Source organism: Engystomops pustulosus, chromosome 11, assembly GCF_040894005.1.
Source record: "Engystomops pustulosus chromosome 11, aEngPut4.maternal, whole genome shotgun sequence".
Taxonomy (NCBI): domain Eukaryota; kingdom Metazoa; phylum Chordata; class Amphibia; order Anura; family Leptodactylidae; genus Engystomops; species Engystomops pustulosus.
Window position 1 is genome coordinate 78,068,809 of NC_092421.1, and position 13,778 is coordinate 78,082,586.

Here is a 13,778-nt window from a genome sequence, read left to right on the forward strand (position 1 = left end):
CCGTGTTTGCCAAATCAGTCAGAACTGAAACAACCTATAGTAATACACAAATTTATAGTCACAGAAAGCCAGAAATACTGGTTCTATGCGTGCAAATTTGGTTGACAAACTTTGTTCCTTAGTACTGCAGCTTGTTTCCAAACAATTAAAGCCTCGTTGGAAATGATCCAGCATAGAGAGCAAACTAGGTTAGCTAAAATGCCTCTTCCCGACAATGTGAAATTAATAATTAAACCAAAAACAGGATTTCATAAAACCTATTTCTTTTCAAGCACATGGTTCCACATTTGGTGTTTGTTCTATGATCGTACATTTCTTGTTTGGCCTGTGATACATATGCTATACCTCTACACTGGTCATAAGATCACTTTATCCCCATATTGTGAACACTTACCTTAGGCAGAGAATAAAGGCACTTCGTCTCCAGTAATAGTTTGGGTGATGCCTCCTGACACTACTTTTGCCACCTGAGACACATGTAAGTGGTATTATTACATGTTACTATGATGTGTTTAATCGAAACATGTAAGACCCAAGTACATCCCTTCACAGTCCACTCCTCAATGGGTCACACGTGTTTTGGAAGGGGATGATGGGACTGACAGACCACTGTATCCTGCCGCTGTGACAGTAATGGAGAGAAGTAATATTTTGATGTGTGTGTACTCATATATACATGATCAGGATGTAGATACAAGAACACAGTTAAGCTTCCATATTGTCTGCTAAAGAAATGTTAACGAAGACTTTTTAGTTGCTACCCACAGTATTATCCTTGAAATTGTTATATTGAACTGCATCAGAATTGACTTTCCAAAGATTTGACCGAAGTTTCTGTTCGCCACGCGAGACCAGGACATCTTGCCAGATTGGCTGCCAATTTGGCAAATTAACACCCATAGTAACTAGCCATGGCAATGATTGGCCAGGGGTGTCTCTTTGTCCAATAACAGCCATGGCTAGTAGCTAGGGGCATCAATTTGCCGTTCTGGTTCATGCTGGGTGCACCCTTACCCTGATCCTGAACGGAAACATTGGGGCTCAATTACTAAGGGACACGTATTGCACTTTTGTAGAACTGTTTGTCTTTTTTGGGGATCGCACAGCTTGGACAGGTATTTAACAGGTGTCTGTGCTGGGATTGTGTCACATGCGATCGGATTGTGGCGCAGCTGCGCTGGCTTCCACGCAAATTGGGGGGCGTGCCTTCAGATGATATGACTGATTCGGACTGAGCGCTCGGGATTTAACTTTCAAATTGTGTCGCAAGCAAATGCACTTACATGCACCACTAAAAAAGAAGACACTGTTGGACCTGAGCGGGGAAGCGACACGTGCAGGATATCGGGCGCGTGATCGTTGCACAGTGCATTATTGTCGCACTTTCTGTGAACTCCACTGGCGGGTAAGTAAATGAGCCCCATTGAGTCCACTCATCTAGCGATAATAGTGAGCAGTGGCAATTTTTTGTTCCAAAGAACTGAAATCTGAATGGAACATTCATACAATGAAGAAAAATCTGAAGAATTTCATTGTAAAAACAGATTTGGAAAGACAATTTCCTGTTTTACAATCCTACATCTAGTCCTAAACCAAATAACGAAGAGACTCTGACTCTATAATGCTGCATTTTTATTAAATCTACCATTCAATAAGTAAATAGATAGCTTTACTAGTTCACCTTGGGTACATAGAGAATGATTACAGGAATATCTTAGGGGAAACATGCACGGAGGAATGTGGATTATACTACATACACATCCTTCTAAGACACAATGGCCCAGATAAATTGCTGCGTCTGTGCCAGTTTTTTTTATCTGTTTGTACAAAAAAAATGGTTTTTGGAGCTTGCACATTTATCTATTATGTGTTTTGCGCCACTGTTGTGTTACGACACTTTTGAAAACTGTGCACTTAAATACGGTTACTTACACCTTAACGTGTGCCCTATAAATAAGAAAAGTGTCTTTGGACCTTATAAAACTCAACATTAGTCATTAGAGGGGTGAAACCAAATGTTATTGTTATCCCCTATCCATGGGGTCCCCCACTGTTTACGAGAACAGACCTCCTAAAATTACTTAGAATGGGGTTGCATTCTCACCAATTGAATGAAGCGGCATTCCTCTTAATACACAAAAATTGCCATGCACAGCGGAAAGCCATGTCCGGCACTCTGGTAGAGAGTGACCTCATGTGATTGGGAGGGGTCCATTCTCTTTAACGTGGGTGCCCCAGCAGTGAGATCACCACCCAATTAGATGTGGATAAAAATAAAACTTTGTGCAACCTCTATAGGGTTATAGTAGGGTCATGAACATAAAAGTAAGAGTAAACATATTCCAAAAAGCGGACCAATTCCATAATTTTGGAATGAGATGCTGAGCAATGGAAGAAAAGCTAAGAAGTCTAATTTTAACTATATACAATTTTCTCAGATGTGATTAATTCTTCCTAAATCTAGAGATAATTGCTGCATTTAATTGTAATTCAGGATAATCAGTGGCATCATAATTGAAACTAATATGACAAGTGCCATCAGACGGGCTCCATTGTCGATATTCAATGCGTGTAAACAAGTCATTGTTACCCATCACTGTAGGTGTGCCTGGTCTTTCAATGTCAGCCCCCGATCAATGTTACAAAACAATTCTTTGCATGTTATCATATAATGCACACAATAATAATGACAAAAAGACAGGAAGATTTTCAAAAATGAGATTTTCTTGTGACTTCATTCTATTCTTGCCATATGTTGATGACAAAAAATCTTAGAAGAATGTTCCAAACACAACTGACTTCTTTCGAGTACCCCTGGCGCCTCCCCAATAATTTAGTTATGGTTAAAATTGTAAATAGTTTTAAACTATCTGTGGGACAAACTTGAGTGTAAGAGAAAACGATATTAGAGTATTTCCCATAGTACTCAGACCATGCACCAAGTTATTGGATTTCAAGTCATTCTTTCGATACCTTAGAAAGTTAAGGTTTTGAAGATGGTTCACTTTTTTTCCTTTGGCTTCGTGAATTTTTTTTCCCCCTTGATTGTTAAGATAATTTTGGCAGAATGTACAACAATGTGACATATTTAGACCGTTTGATTCAACGACCAAGGTGCAATGAACATTATAGTGCGTTGTGTTATGTGCCCAATGTACAATGACAGGAAGTGTCAAAAAAAAAATCTTTAATCCTTAATTCATTTAAGGCAGTTTCCGAGGATTTGGTTGCTTACGAATAAGGACGTAGTAAGTACATTAATTGAATGTACTTATCAGAGAAAAACGATGTGTCATTTGTCTTTGCACTTGCCACTGCACTGCTCCTTATTCATACCAATCTGCTGTCTTTCTGTTGGAATTGGATTTTTAGGGCAAACAAGTATCAACTATTGTTTGAATCGAGAATAGAACTTAAAGGCCGCAGACACCTGGAATATTTTTGGACCCTGGATGTATTTTTTTATCATAACATACGAGCAGTTAGTTTCTAGAAAAGATGATGCACTGCATGCTGCTCTATTCTGTTATGTGTAAAATCTATAAAAAGCTCTATGATGGGTCAGAGTGAAGATTCTGCTTGCTCATCTATTCACGATCACAGTTTAAATTTTCCCATGGGGCCACATGAGACATTGGAATGGTTTTAGAGGGCCGGACTATTGTACTTACCTCAGTTCTACCAAATTCCTAATGCCCCTCTCATTATGCCCTAATTTATTACACCCCCTCTAATTAATGTCCTCTCATTAAGCCCCCTCTCCTATTGCCTCTTATTGAGCCCCCTCTCATAATGTCCCCCTCTTATTACGCCCCAATTTATAAATCTCACTCCATTATGTCTCCTTTTATAATGCCCTCTCTCCTTATGCCCCTCCATTATGTCCCATTTTATTGTTCACCTCCATTATGTCCCCTTTTATAATGCTCCCATTTATAATGCCCCCTCAATTATGCCCACTTTTATAACGCCCCATCATTATGTTTTTATTATGCCCCTCCATCATGCTCCTTTTTATTATACCGCTCTACTTTACCCCCTCTGTTAAGCCCCCTTTTGTAATGCTCCCTCTATTTTTGTACCATGTTCCATCCTTCCTTCTTATGCCAGTGCAGCCTTTAATTAAAAAGTTAACAAAATACTCACCTTTCCTCTGGTCTCTCCAGTCTTCTATCTTCTGTAAGGCTCCCAGCGCTGGCGATGCAGTGACATCACTGTGTTGCCGATGCTGTGAGCCGTGCTGTGCATTGTGGCAAAAGAGGGAGCTCTGCCACTGCACAAACATAGCCCAGTGTAGAGGGAAGATCATCCACACTATCTAGCAGCATGGCTTAAGGTGAAAAACTTTCTATAACAACTGACAACCCTGTTCACTTAATATTGCAAAGCGAAGATGGTACACAGCAGTTTACATCATGGCTGGGGACAGAAACCTCACAGCACTGGTTAGGTGTTTGCATGGGTTTCCTCCGGGTCCTCTGGTTTCCTCCCACACTCCAAAGAATACTGGTAGGTTGATTAGATTGTGAGCCCCATGGGGACAGTGGCCAATTTGGCAAACTCTGTGCAGCGCTCCGTAATCTGTGTGCACTATATAAATAAAGGAATTATTATTAATTATTATTAGGGTAAATATTACGTCCCAGAAGGTTTTAGGCAGGAAGATCATCCACACAGTTTGCAGCAATGCCCAATAGGAGGACTGTCTACTCCAGCATAGAGTCACAGTACAGTGTAGAGAAAAGATCACCTACAGCAGTTTAGAGCATAGTATAAGGTGGAAAACTTTCTACAACAGTTGATGGCCAGCTCACAGAAAAGTGCAGGGGAAATATTGTTCTCAATACAATACTGTTGGGAAGATCATCTTTAGCAGCTTCCCACACAGTGCAGGGAAAAGAATGTCCAAGTTAGTTCCCAACACAATGTAGCATCTCTGCGGCAGCTCCAAACACAGTGTAGGTCAAAGACCATGGTATAAGGAGAAGAGTGGGAGAATGAGATACATATGTAACAGTTATATAGCAACATGTGCCTGGTTATGCGAAACAGTACATAAAAATATAAAAGGAAGTGTAAATGTAGAAGAGGTTTTGATATTTGACAAGATTATAGTAAGGAAACCTCAGTATCTTGGTATAATATATGATATTGTTTTATTTCATATACAAATATGCCCAAATTTTTTAAGGCCATGTAGAAATATTATGTATCACTACCTGTCACCAAAGCATGGTTTTCCCACCACCTACGCTGTGGCATGTTATAGTTTTTCCTCTGGTAGTGTAACAACATTTTACACCTTAATTTATAAAATTGATCAGTGTGGTCCAGCAAGGAGACAATAAAATCATGAGGATGATACAAGCAGCAGGGTGGAATCATCTGCAGTTTACTATCTCGTATAGAATCTTTACAATATTTCCAGCTATAAGTACAGTGCAATGAACCATATATCATCTCGACCAAAATAAAATATGTAGGGTTAAATATAATCAAAGCATCACGTTGTAAGAAACAACCCTTTTTCAACCCTTATTTCCCCCTACGTCAATTACATCCATACACATTAGATGGTTGCTCAATCTTCATCCAATGTGTGTGAGTGCCTAAAGGAAGCAGTAAACTACACCAATAACTAGGGATGAGCAGACCCAAACGTTCATCATGAATAGTGCGAGTTTGGGTTCCTGTAACCGGACTTTAGCCAGATGTTTGCGCTTGGTGTTTTGACTCACCCAACCTGCAATCCGCGACTGCACCGATCGCGGGTGTTAACGGTGTTATTGGTTACCCAAACCCTAAATGAAGTAACATAAGACAGGATTCCTCCGGCACCTCGGTTCTTGCAAATGGTTAGTACTTTATTGGAGTCATAAAATCCACAAGTCACAAGTAAGTCTCCAGTCCAGGAGCTAGAGAGGGTTTAATGAAGAGCCACAAAAATGATAAGAGGTATGGAGGGTCTCAGTTATGAGGAAAGATTAAAACAACTAAATTTATTTAGTCTGGAAAAGAGACGACTACGAGGGGACATGATTAATTTATATAAATATATGAATGGTCCATACAAAAAATATGGTGGAAAGTTGTTTCAGATTAAATCAAACCAAAAGACGAGGGGGCACTGTCTCCGTCTGGAGAAAACAAGGTTTAATCAAGGTTTTTAAGGCAAAAGGGCTTTTTTTACTATGAGAACTGTCAATCTGTGGAATAGCCTGCCTCAGGCGCTGGTCACAGCAGGGACAGCAGAGAGCTTCAAGAAGGTTCGAGATGCCTTTTTACACCTAAATAACATTGATGTTTATTTAAAAAGAATTGTTTCCCCTAAATCCCTTCCCTTTCCTTCCTTGGTTGAACTTGATGGACATGTGTCTTTTTTCAACCGTATAAACTATGACACTATAATACATAAACAGACTGACGCGTTTTGGGTTAACCGCTCTTAGTCATAGTCTGTGAACTTTCAGGTTCGGGTCTGTTGAGAACAGGTCTGCTCATCACAACCTATGATCCATTCAAGTAGATTTGCTGTACGCTATTCCTGTGATAATTGTCTCCCATTACAATATCTCAGCAATCAGCTGTGATGGGGCAAAGCCGATACAAATTGGGATTTTAAGATGAACAAAGTCAATCCAAATATTGGGATTGGCATTGTTGATATGTTATGCCCACGAAAAAGGAGTAAAGTATCAGTATGGAAGGTTAAAAGCAAGAAAAAAAGATGAAAAACACACATGCTATGAGAGAACGATGGAGCCGGTCAAAGTAACAAGGTAACACCATTTTAGAGGTCACTCGCTAATTCATTTTTATGTTATCCTGGATGAAGAAAAAGACACTTGAGATCACTCACAACCTCAATGAATATTTGTATGAATCTACAAGTCAAAAATATTGACTAAATCTATTTTGAACATCATTTTTTTTATATTCCTTATCAAAATGGAGGCCTTCTAGATGCCCCAAGTGACTGTCAATTATGCCCCATCTATACAAGGTCTAAAGAAACAGCAATATTTTTTAAGATGATTTTCTAAACTGTATCAAGCATATAAAAAAAAACATTCTATGGAATAATGAGAAGTAAACATACTTTGAAATTGTACGTCTATAATTTGCGGAAAGGAGAACTATAGAGCACCCAACAATCGTGCTTATCACTCCGCATGATTCATAATGTATGGATATCTTTTCCATTGCTTTACAGCGCGGCGTAGAATAGCATTTAATTTAGACTTGTATGAAGACTGTAAAGGATGCTTGGTGTTGAGTCGAGAATAATTTTTTTTTTTTTTTGTAAGTGCAGATAAATCCTTTTGACCTTCAATTTATAAGCATCTTGAGCACTACATGAGGAAGGGCAAAACAAAACAAAAGTGAATGGTATTTCTTTTTGCAGTTGTTCAGAGCGCATTAATTTACATTGCAACAGAGAGAGAGAGAGTCACATAAGTGGCCTCCATTTTCTGGCGAGTTGTATTAATTATCTTGCATCTAAACATTCTATAATAAGAGATATACAATTTCTTTTTCAGCATCGGCACCCAACAATGTAAATGTACATGCTTGAGATCTGTGTTCTACAAGTACAGCTTTATGAATATTTCAATGTCTTTGTCAATAAATTTGCAGAATAGGAACTATAAGGGCACAGAAGAATCGTACTCAGCGCCATTGTAATTATCATAAGATAAAGATAGTCAGCGACAAAACATGTTTCATCCATTAAAAAGTTTGTCCGGCCTCACTGTATTAATATACTTGCAAATCTGAACATTTTTAAAGGGAACCTGTCAGGACACTACATAGAGTTTCTTATGGAATGTAGTCGAAGGCTATGTTTTTTTTAAAAAAAAAACAACAAAAAACACTTAGCCAGGTTCACTGGGTAGTCCTGGGAACCTGTACAGAGGTTCTGAGATGTACTTTGAATTGCTCTTCTCTGTGCTAGGAAAATTGTTATTATAAAGGGTACAACGGAAACAAAATCTGGCTATATACTGGGGGCATGGGTGGGCTGTCTGGCTATATACTGGGGACATGGGCAGACAGTCTGCCTATATACTGGTGGGGGTATGGGATGGCACTTATGCATTTCCCACCCTAGACTTATAATTGAATCAATAGGTTTTCCCAGTTTTTTGTGTTAAAATAAGGTCCCTCGGCTTATACACGAGTCGGCTTATACTTGAGTATATACGGTCTATCTGAATGTGTGTATCACTGCTGATGCCACTATTTTCCCCTGCGTGATATTATTGGATTTTTCTCCTCCTTATGATGGACATTTTGTAAGATTACGTACCTATCACTGCCACTGTTGATAGCAGTGAATGGGAAGTTTTTGCACTGCCCGTTACAGGTAGTGTTACATTCTTTTTGTTATTGAAAATATGGTATAAATAAAAAAAAGATGAAACAGCAGTTAACATTTACATGTGGCTTCCTTTATTTGTTTACGCACACACCTATCAGGGCTCCGGATCAGTGAACCCTCTAGACCACCGCGGGAGATGGTACTAGCCGATACCTGGTAATGGAATCTAAGTGGCATCTGGTCTTCACCAGAGCCTGCCACAAAGCGGGATGGTCTTGCTGCGGCATGGTACCACCAGGACGTTTCGCAGGTGCGACTAGCCCGCAGTGGCAGCCAAGATGGAGGTACCTTCACAGGTGACAGTCTCGTGGTCAGGCTTGAGCAGACACCCAGGGCAGGCGGCACTGATGCAAAAGTCAGAGTGCAAATCCGGGGTCAGCAACGGGAGGTCAGGGCAGAAGGGAACGGGAACAGACTGGAACACGGGAACGGACTGGAACACGGGAACGGACTGGAACACGGGAACGGACTGGAACACGGGAACGGACTGGAACACGGGAACGGACTGGAACACGGGAACGGACTGGAACTCGGGAACGGACTGGAACTCGAGAACGGACTGGAACTCGGGAACGGACTGGAACTCGGGAACGGACTGGAACTCGGGAACGGACTGGAACTCGGGAACAGACTGGAACTCGGGAACAGACTGGAACTCGGGAACAGACTGGAACACGGGAACAGACTGGAATACGGGAACAGACTGGAACTCGGGAACAGACTGGAACACGGGAACAGACTGGAACACGGGAACGGGAACGCAGGAACTCACAGGGGGTTATCACTTCAGACAATATGGCTTGAAGATCAGGCGAGGAGTGATGGAAACCACAGGATTCTATAGCAACCAAAGAAGTGGCCAGCACCAATCAGTGGTGCGCTGGCCCTTTAAATCTCTGAGTGCTGGCGCGCGTGCGCCTATCCAAGATGGGAGCAGGAGCGCGGAGAGGTGAGTGCGGGCCGGGGACCGGGGCAGCACTGCCACGGAGAGGGGCATGGGTGTGCCTGCGATCTGAGACATGGATCGCAAGGACACCCGTGACACGGAGGACATAACCCTGCATCCAATGGCTAGGTTCACCAATTACAACAATGGTCCAAATTGCACTTTAATACAGAGGTCAGTTAGTTAAGATCGGGGCATACCTTAAAACACACAGAAAAGAACTTCCATAAGATTTGTTGGGAGTAAAACCATAAGTGCTAGAAGGAAACTGTAAATTAATTAACCAAATATGTATTATCAAAGTATTATGCTATTCATCATACCGAAGGTTTGTGAATACATCCATACAAAGTTTTCAGACGCAAGCCTAGTCTGATTTAACTTGTCTGGGCATTCAACGACCATGCTGTTCCAGCCATACATACAAATCGTGAATCAGCGAGTAATAAATCTGTAGCCATAACCAGTTCTTTTCTGCTGCTGTGAAATAAATAGATGCGATGGAGATTTGATTCTGAGATGACCTATCGTGTTGTTTTTGAATGTAATGACACACATTTTCTAGAATGATAAAACAAGTATATTTTGCAGCGTCTGAATGAGATTTCTCCAATGTATTGCAATAAGATCTTCTGAATCCCATATTCGTCTCCGGATGTCAGGTAAGGTCTAAATCTAGACTTTGCTGAAGTGATTTATTGCTTTATCCATCTCACTGTGAAATCCCAGTTATATTCCTCAAAATTATAGGGATACTGTCACCAGGTTTTACTCCACTAAACTCCCAGCCCACTCAGGTAAGGTATGAAATATCTTTTCTAGTATTCCTTGTTTTACCTGTTAAAAAATCACCTTAAAAACTAAGCTGGGAAGAGGAACTTTTTGCCTGAGATGAGTCACTTTTAGAGACTAGTGCGTCACCATAAACCATGAGATGGGAATATTGAGGCACATTTACTAAGGACCTTGCACCAGTTTCCTGTTGGACTTTTCATATTCTTTTATGTGTAAAATGCTTGCACATGTATTTAAGAAGTGTCAAAGCCACATTTGTAGCAGCTGCACTTTACCTGACACAAAAACAAATTAAAAGATGAGATGCTTTACAATGACTCCGGGACCATTGTTCTAAGTGCTACAGAGCCCAAGACAGCAGTGTCTAAAATGACTCACCCACCCTCTAAAAAGTGACTCTTCTCAGCTCATTTGGATATAATTTGGAAGAGGCACATGCTATAGAGCAGCGGTGGCAAACCTATGGCACGGGTGCCAGTGGTGGCACTCAGAGCCCTCTCTTAAGGCACTTAGGCTGAATTCGACAGACAGAACCAAGGAAGTCCAGGAAGTGCTGCATTCATCCTCGGCTGCTTGGGACTACAGGAAGAAGGTGTTGACGATCACTGCAGCTTCTTCTCCAAGCCCCTGCGATTCTTCTTCTCAAGCTACTGTATTGGTGTCCTCAGGATGCTGATACGATTGAAAGCTGTGTCAAATCTCTGCCTGCGTAGACAGGAAGTCCTGTCCCTGTCCACTTCCTTTCCCTACCAGAATGATGTCCCTCTCACTGCATGGTGAATTTAGCAATGAGCTTTGTGTAGGAAACTGCAGATCTTGTCTCCATTTCATGCACTCAGCGATGGACAGGGCCAAGAGATGATGGGGGGAGCCAACATGGACAAAGGCAGAAAAAGTTTGTGGAGCCTTTTTATTCTGGTGGGAAGAGGTAGATTTAAGCTAGGACCGGTCCACTGTTACCATTGAGGATCCCCCGGTTAGTTGCGGGACAGCGCTGCTGCATCGGATGATGCAGGACCAAATCGTGATCTTTCTAGGTAATCTTCATAAATCGAAGGAACAGTTGCCGCGTAGAAGCCACGGCTGGCAGCTTTGCTGGCACTGTCGGAGGTACCTGTGATGTCACTTTTTTGGTACGGAGAGTTGGATGGAGCAAGAAACACTACCACCTAACGCGTTTTCGAAAGCTCCGACTTTCTTCCTCACAGCCCTAAGGAAGAAAGCCGGAGCTTTCGAAAACGCGTTAGGTGGTAGTGTTTCATGATTTGGTCCAAGTTTATCCAAGTTTCTGACCATCATCCGATGTAGCAGCGATGTTCCGCAACTAACCGGGGGGATTCTCTCAACAAGCACCAGAACACGAGGAAGCAGCAACATCTGAAAAACACCCAATTTAGGTTAGTGCAAATACCACTGCATTCAGTGAGATTTTTTAAAATAAAACTTTGACTAATAGCCAGCGCAGGTAATTTATATATTTATTGCGCTTGTTCCCAATGACAGGTTCTCTTTAAAACTGATGATGAAGCTAGTCAAATAAGGGAGAAGTATCTGGCTAAAGAGCCCAAGCTAAAGATGAACTAGGTCAATAACCTAGTACAGGCACATGGCAATAACAGTGTCGAAATACTTTTATTACAATTATAAATTCATTTGCTTTCACACTGCTGAACCCATCATTTAAATTTCACAAAACCATGCTATTAAAAATATATACTTTGAAAAACATTCAAGATCGAGGACAATGCATTTCCTTTATAAAGATTTAAGTGATTTAAAAAAAAAAATCATTCAATTATCATCTCTAAATGTTGCATTATCTGGATACAGGACTAATAATTTCAATGAAAAAAGGATGTTCCAAGGTGAAACAGTAAAAGCTTTTAAAACACAAAACTCAACCAAGGTGATAACCGTCTGCTTATCTTATCTCTCATACAATGTAACAAAGTGAATGTGTTTCTAAATACAAGACGGATAAATTATATGTAGAAATGTAAATCTGATGTCAGTGCAAGGTAAAGGCATTATGGAGACTAAACCGTACAAATGGAAACGCTAATGTATTAATTTATAAATAAGAAAAAAACCTTGCGGCAGAGGTCTCACCCCTCATTTGCACAGCGCTACAATAGCTGCCATATTCTTTAGCCATAACACACACATCAGGGTCACATGATCGAGAAAGAAATGATTAAATACATTATTCATACTGTGACATTTACAAAGTTTTGTCCGGGAATGTTTTCTATAAGAACGCCCGGATGTGCAGATTTTGGAGATTTTGTCCTTTGTTCTCTTGGTTTAAAAAATGCAGAAGTAACGACTTGAGCTCAAAGATGCTGCTGCATTTACCGATTGTCTTTTCCCTCCTTCTATATCATTAAATTATCCGTGCGTTATCCAGCTCTTTCCTCTCTATCAGGATCACAGAAATGGAGGGATCGATGTTGCCTCAAAATCACCACTCATCCCTCTCTGCTGTTATCAGATGTATACAGACGCTTCCCTACTTAAAGACACCCGACTTACAGACAACCCATAGTTACAGACAGACCCCTCTGACCTCTGGTGAAGCTCTCTGGATGCTTTACTATAGTCCCAGATTGCCATGATCCGCTGTAAGGCGTCTGTAATGAAGCTTTATTCATAATCCCCATTACAGCAAAAAAACTCCAATTGTCACTGGGCCAAATTTTTTTTGGTCTGGATCTACAATTATAAAATATACAGTTTCGACTTACATACAAATTCAACTTAAGAACAAACCTCCGGACCCTATCTTGTACGTAACCCGGGGACTGCCTGTAGTTCAATTAGTTATATGAACGTCACACGCAAACCCTTTCTGACATTATAGAGGACTAGATAAAAGCAGCTGTCATAGACTTTCATAGCAGTTGCTTTCAAGGCATTGGGGCACATTTACTTACCCGGTGCTGTCGCGATCCCCGCTGGGCGTTGTCCGATGAAAATGAACTTTGCCGCGATCCACTAAGATCGTGCGCCCAATATCCTGCATGTGTCGCTTCCCCGCTCAGGTCCCCGGAGTTCACCTTCCTCTTCCCGCTATATGTAAGTGCATTGGTTGCAACACAAGTTAAATCCGGCGCTCAGTCCGAATCCGACAGCCCCCCCACTTAACCCATAACTGAGATCAAGACCCCCATTCTACCCAATGCTAGGGTTCCCATTCTCGTGATCACGGGAGTCCCAGCATTTGGACCATCACAATTTGATTGTTGTCCCCCTGTGGATAATGGTTAATATGCAAACCAGGAACTTGTAACCCCTTTAAAGTTTACAGACTTGGGATTAGAGCAAAGCTTTGCAGAGATTTCATTCTTCTTAAATAGAATCTGCAGGAGCTGGGCTACAGGAGGGTCACCTATGGTTCATTACTTTTGTTACCTGTTTTGTTGCTGGTTTTTAAAATGATGTAACTTTATACTTACCTCCTCAGGTTATGTTGCCGTGTTTGTAGTCAATGGGTGTGACAAACATTGAGAAGCATAATGACATTTGAAATATACGTTATTAACTGAAAAGGTGATGTAGACTTCCAAAAAGTTCCAGGGATTGCATGTGCCAGGTTGTTATAAAGGCCGGCATAGGCATGCAAGGGGGGGAGGGGGTTCTGCAGTAGAAGCACTA

General features: G+C 41.1%; 1 long non-coding RNA gene across 3 annotated transcripts in view; it reads right to left on the bottom strand.

Annotated features, from left to right (window-relative positions):
- LOC140105704 (uncharacterized) overlaps positions 1-13,778 on the bottom strand; it is a 150,771-nt gene that overhangs the window by 108,497 nt on the left and 28,496 nt on the right. The window contains exon 3 of one of the 3 annotated variants that reach the window (XR_011850625.1): positions 11,375-11,501. The exons of the other annotated variants lie outside the window; for them this stretch is intronic. This is a non-coding gene — a long non-coding RNA (uncharacterized lncRNA). Of the gene's footprint in view, positions 1-11,374; positions 11,502-13,778 lie in introns of those variants that run through there. 3 annotated transcript variants of the gene reach the window in all.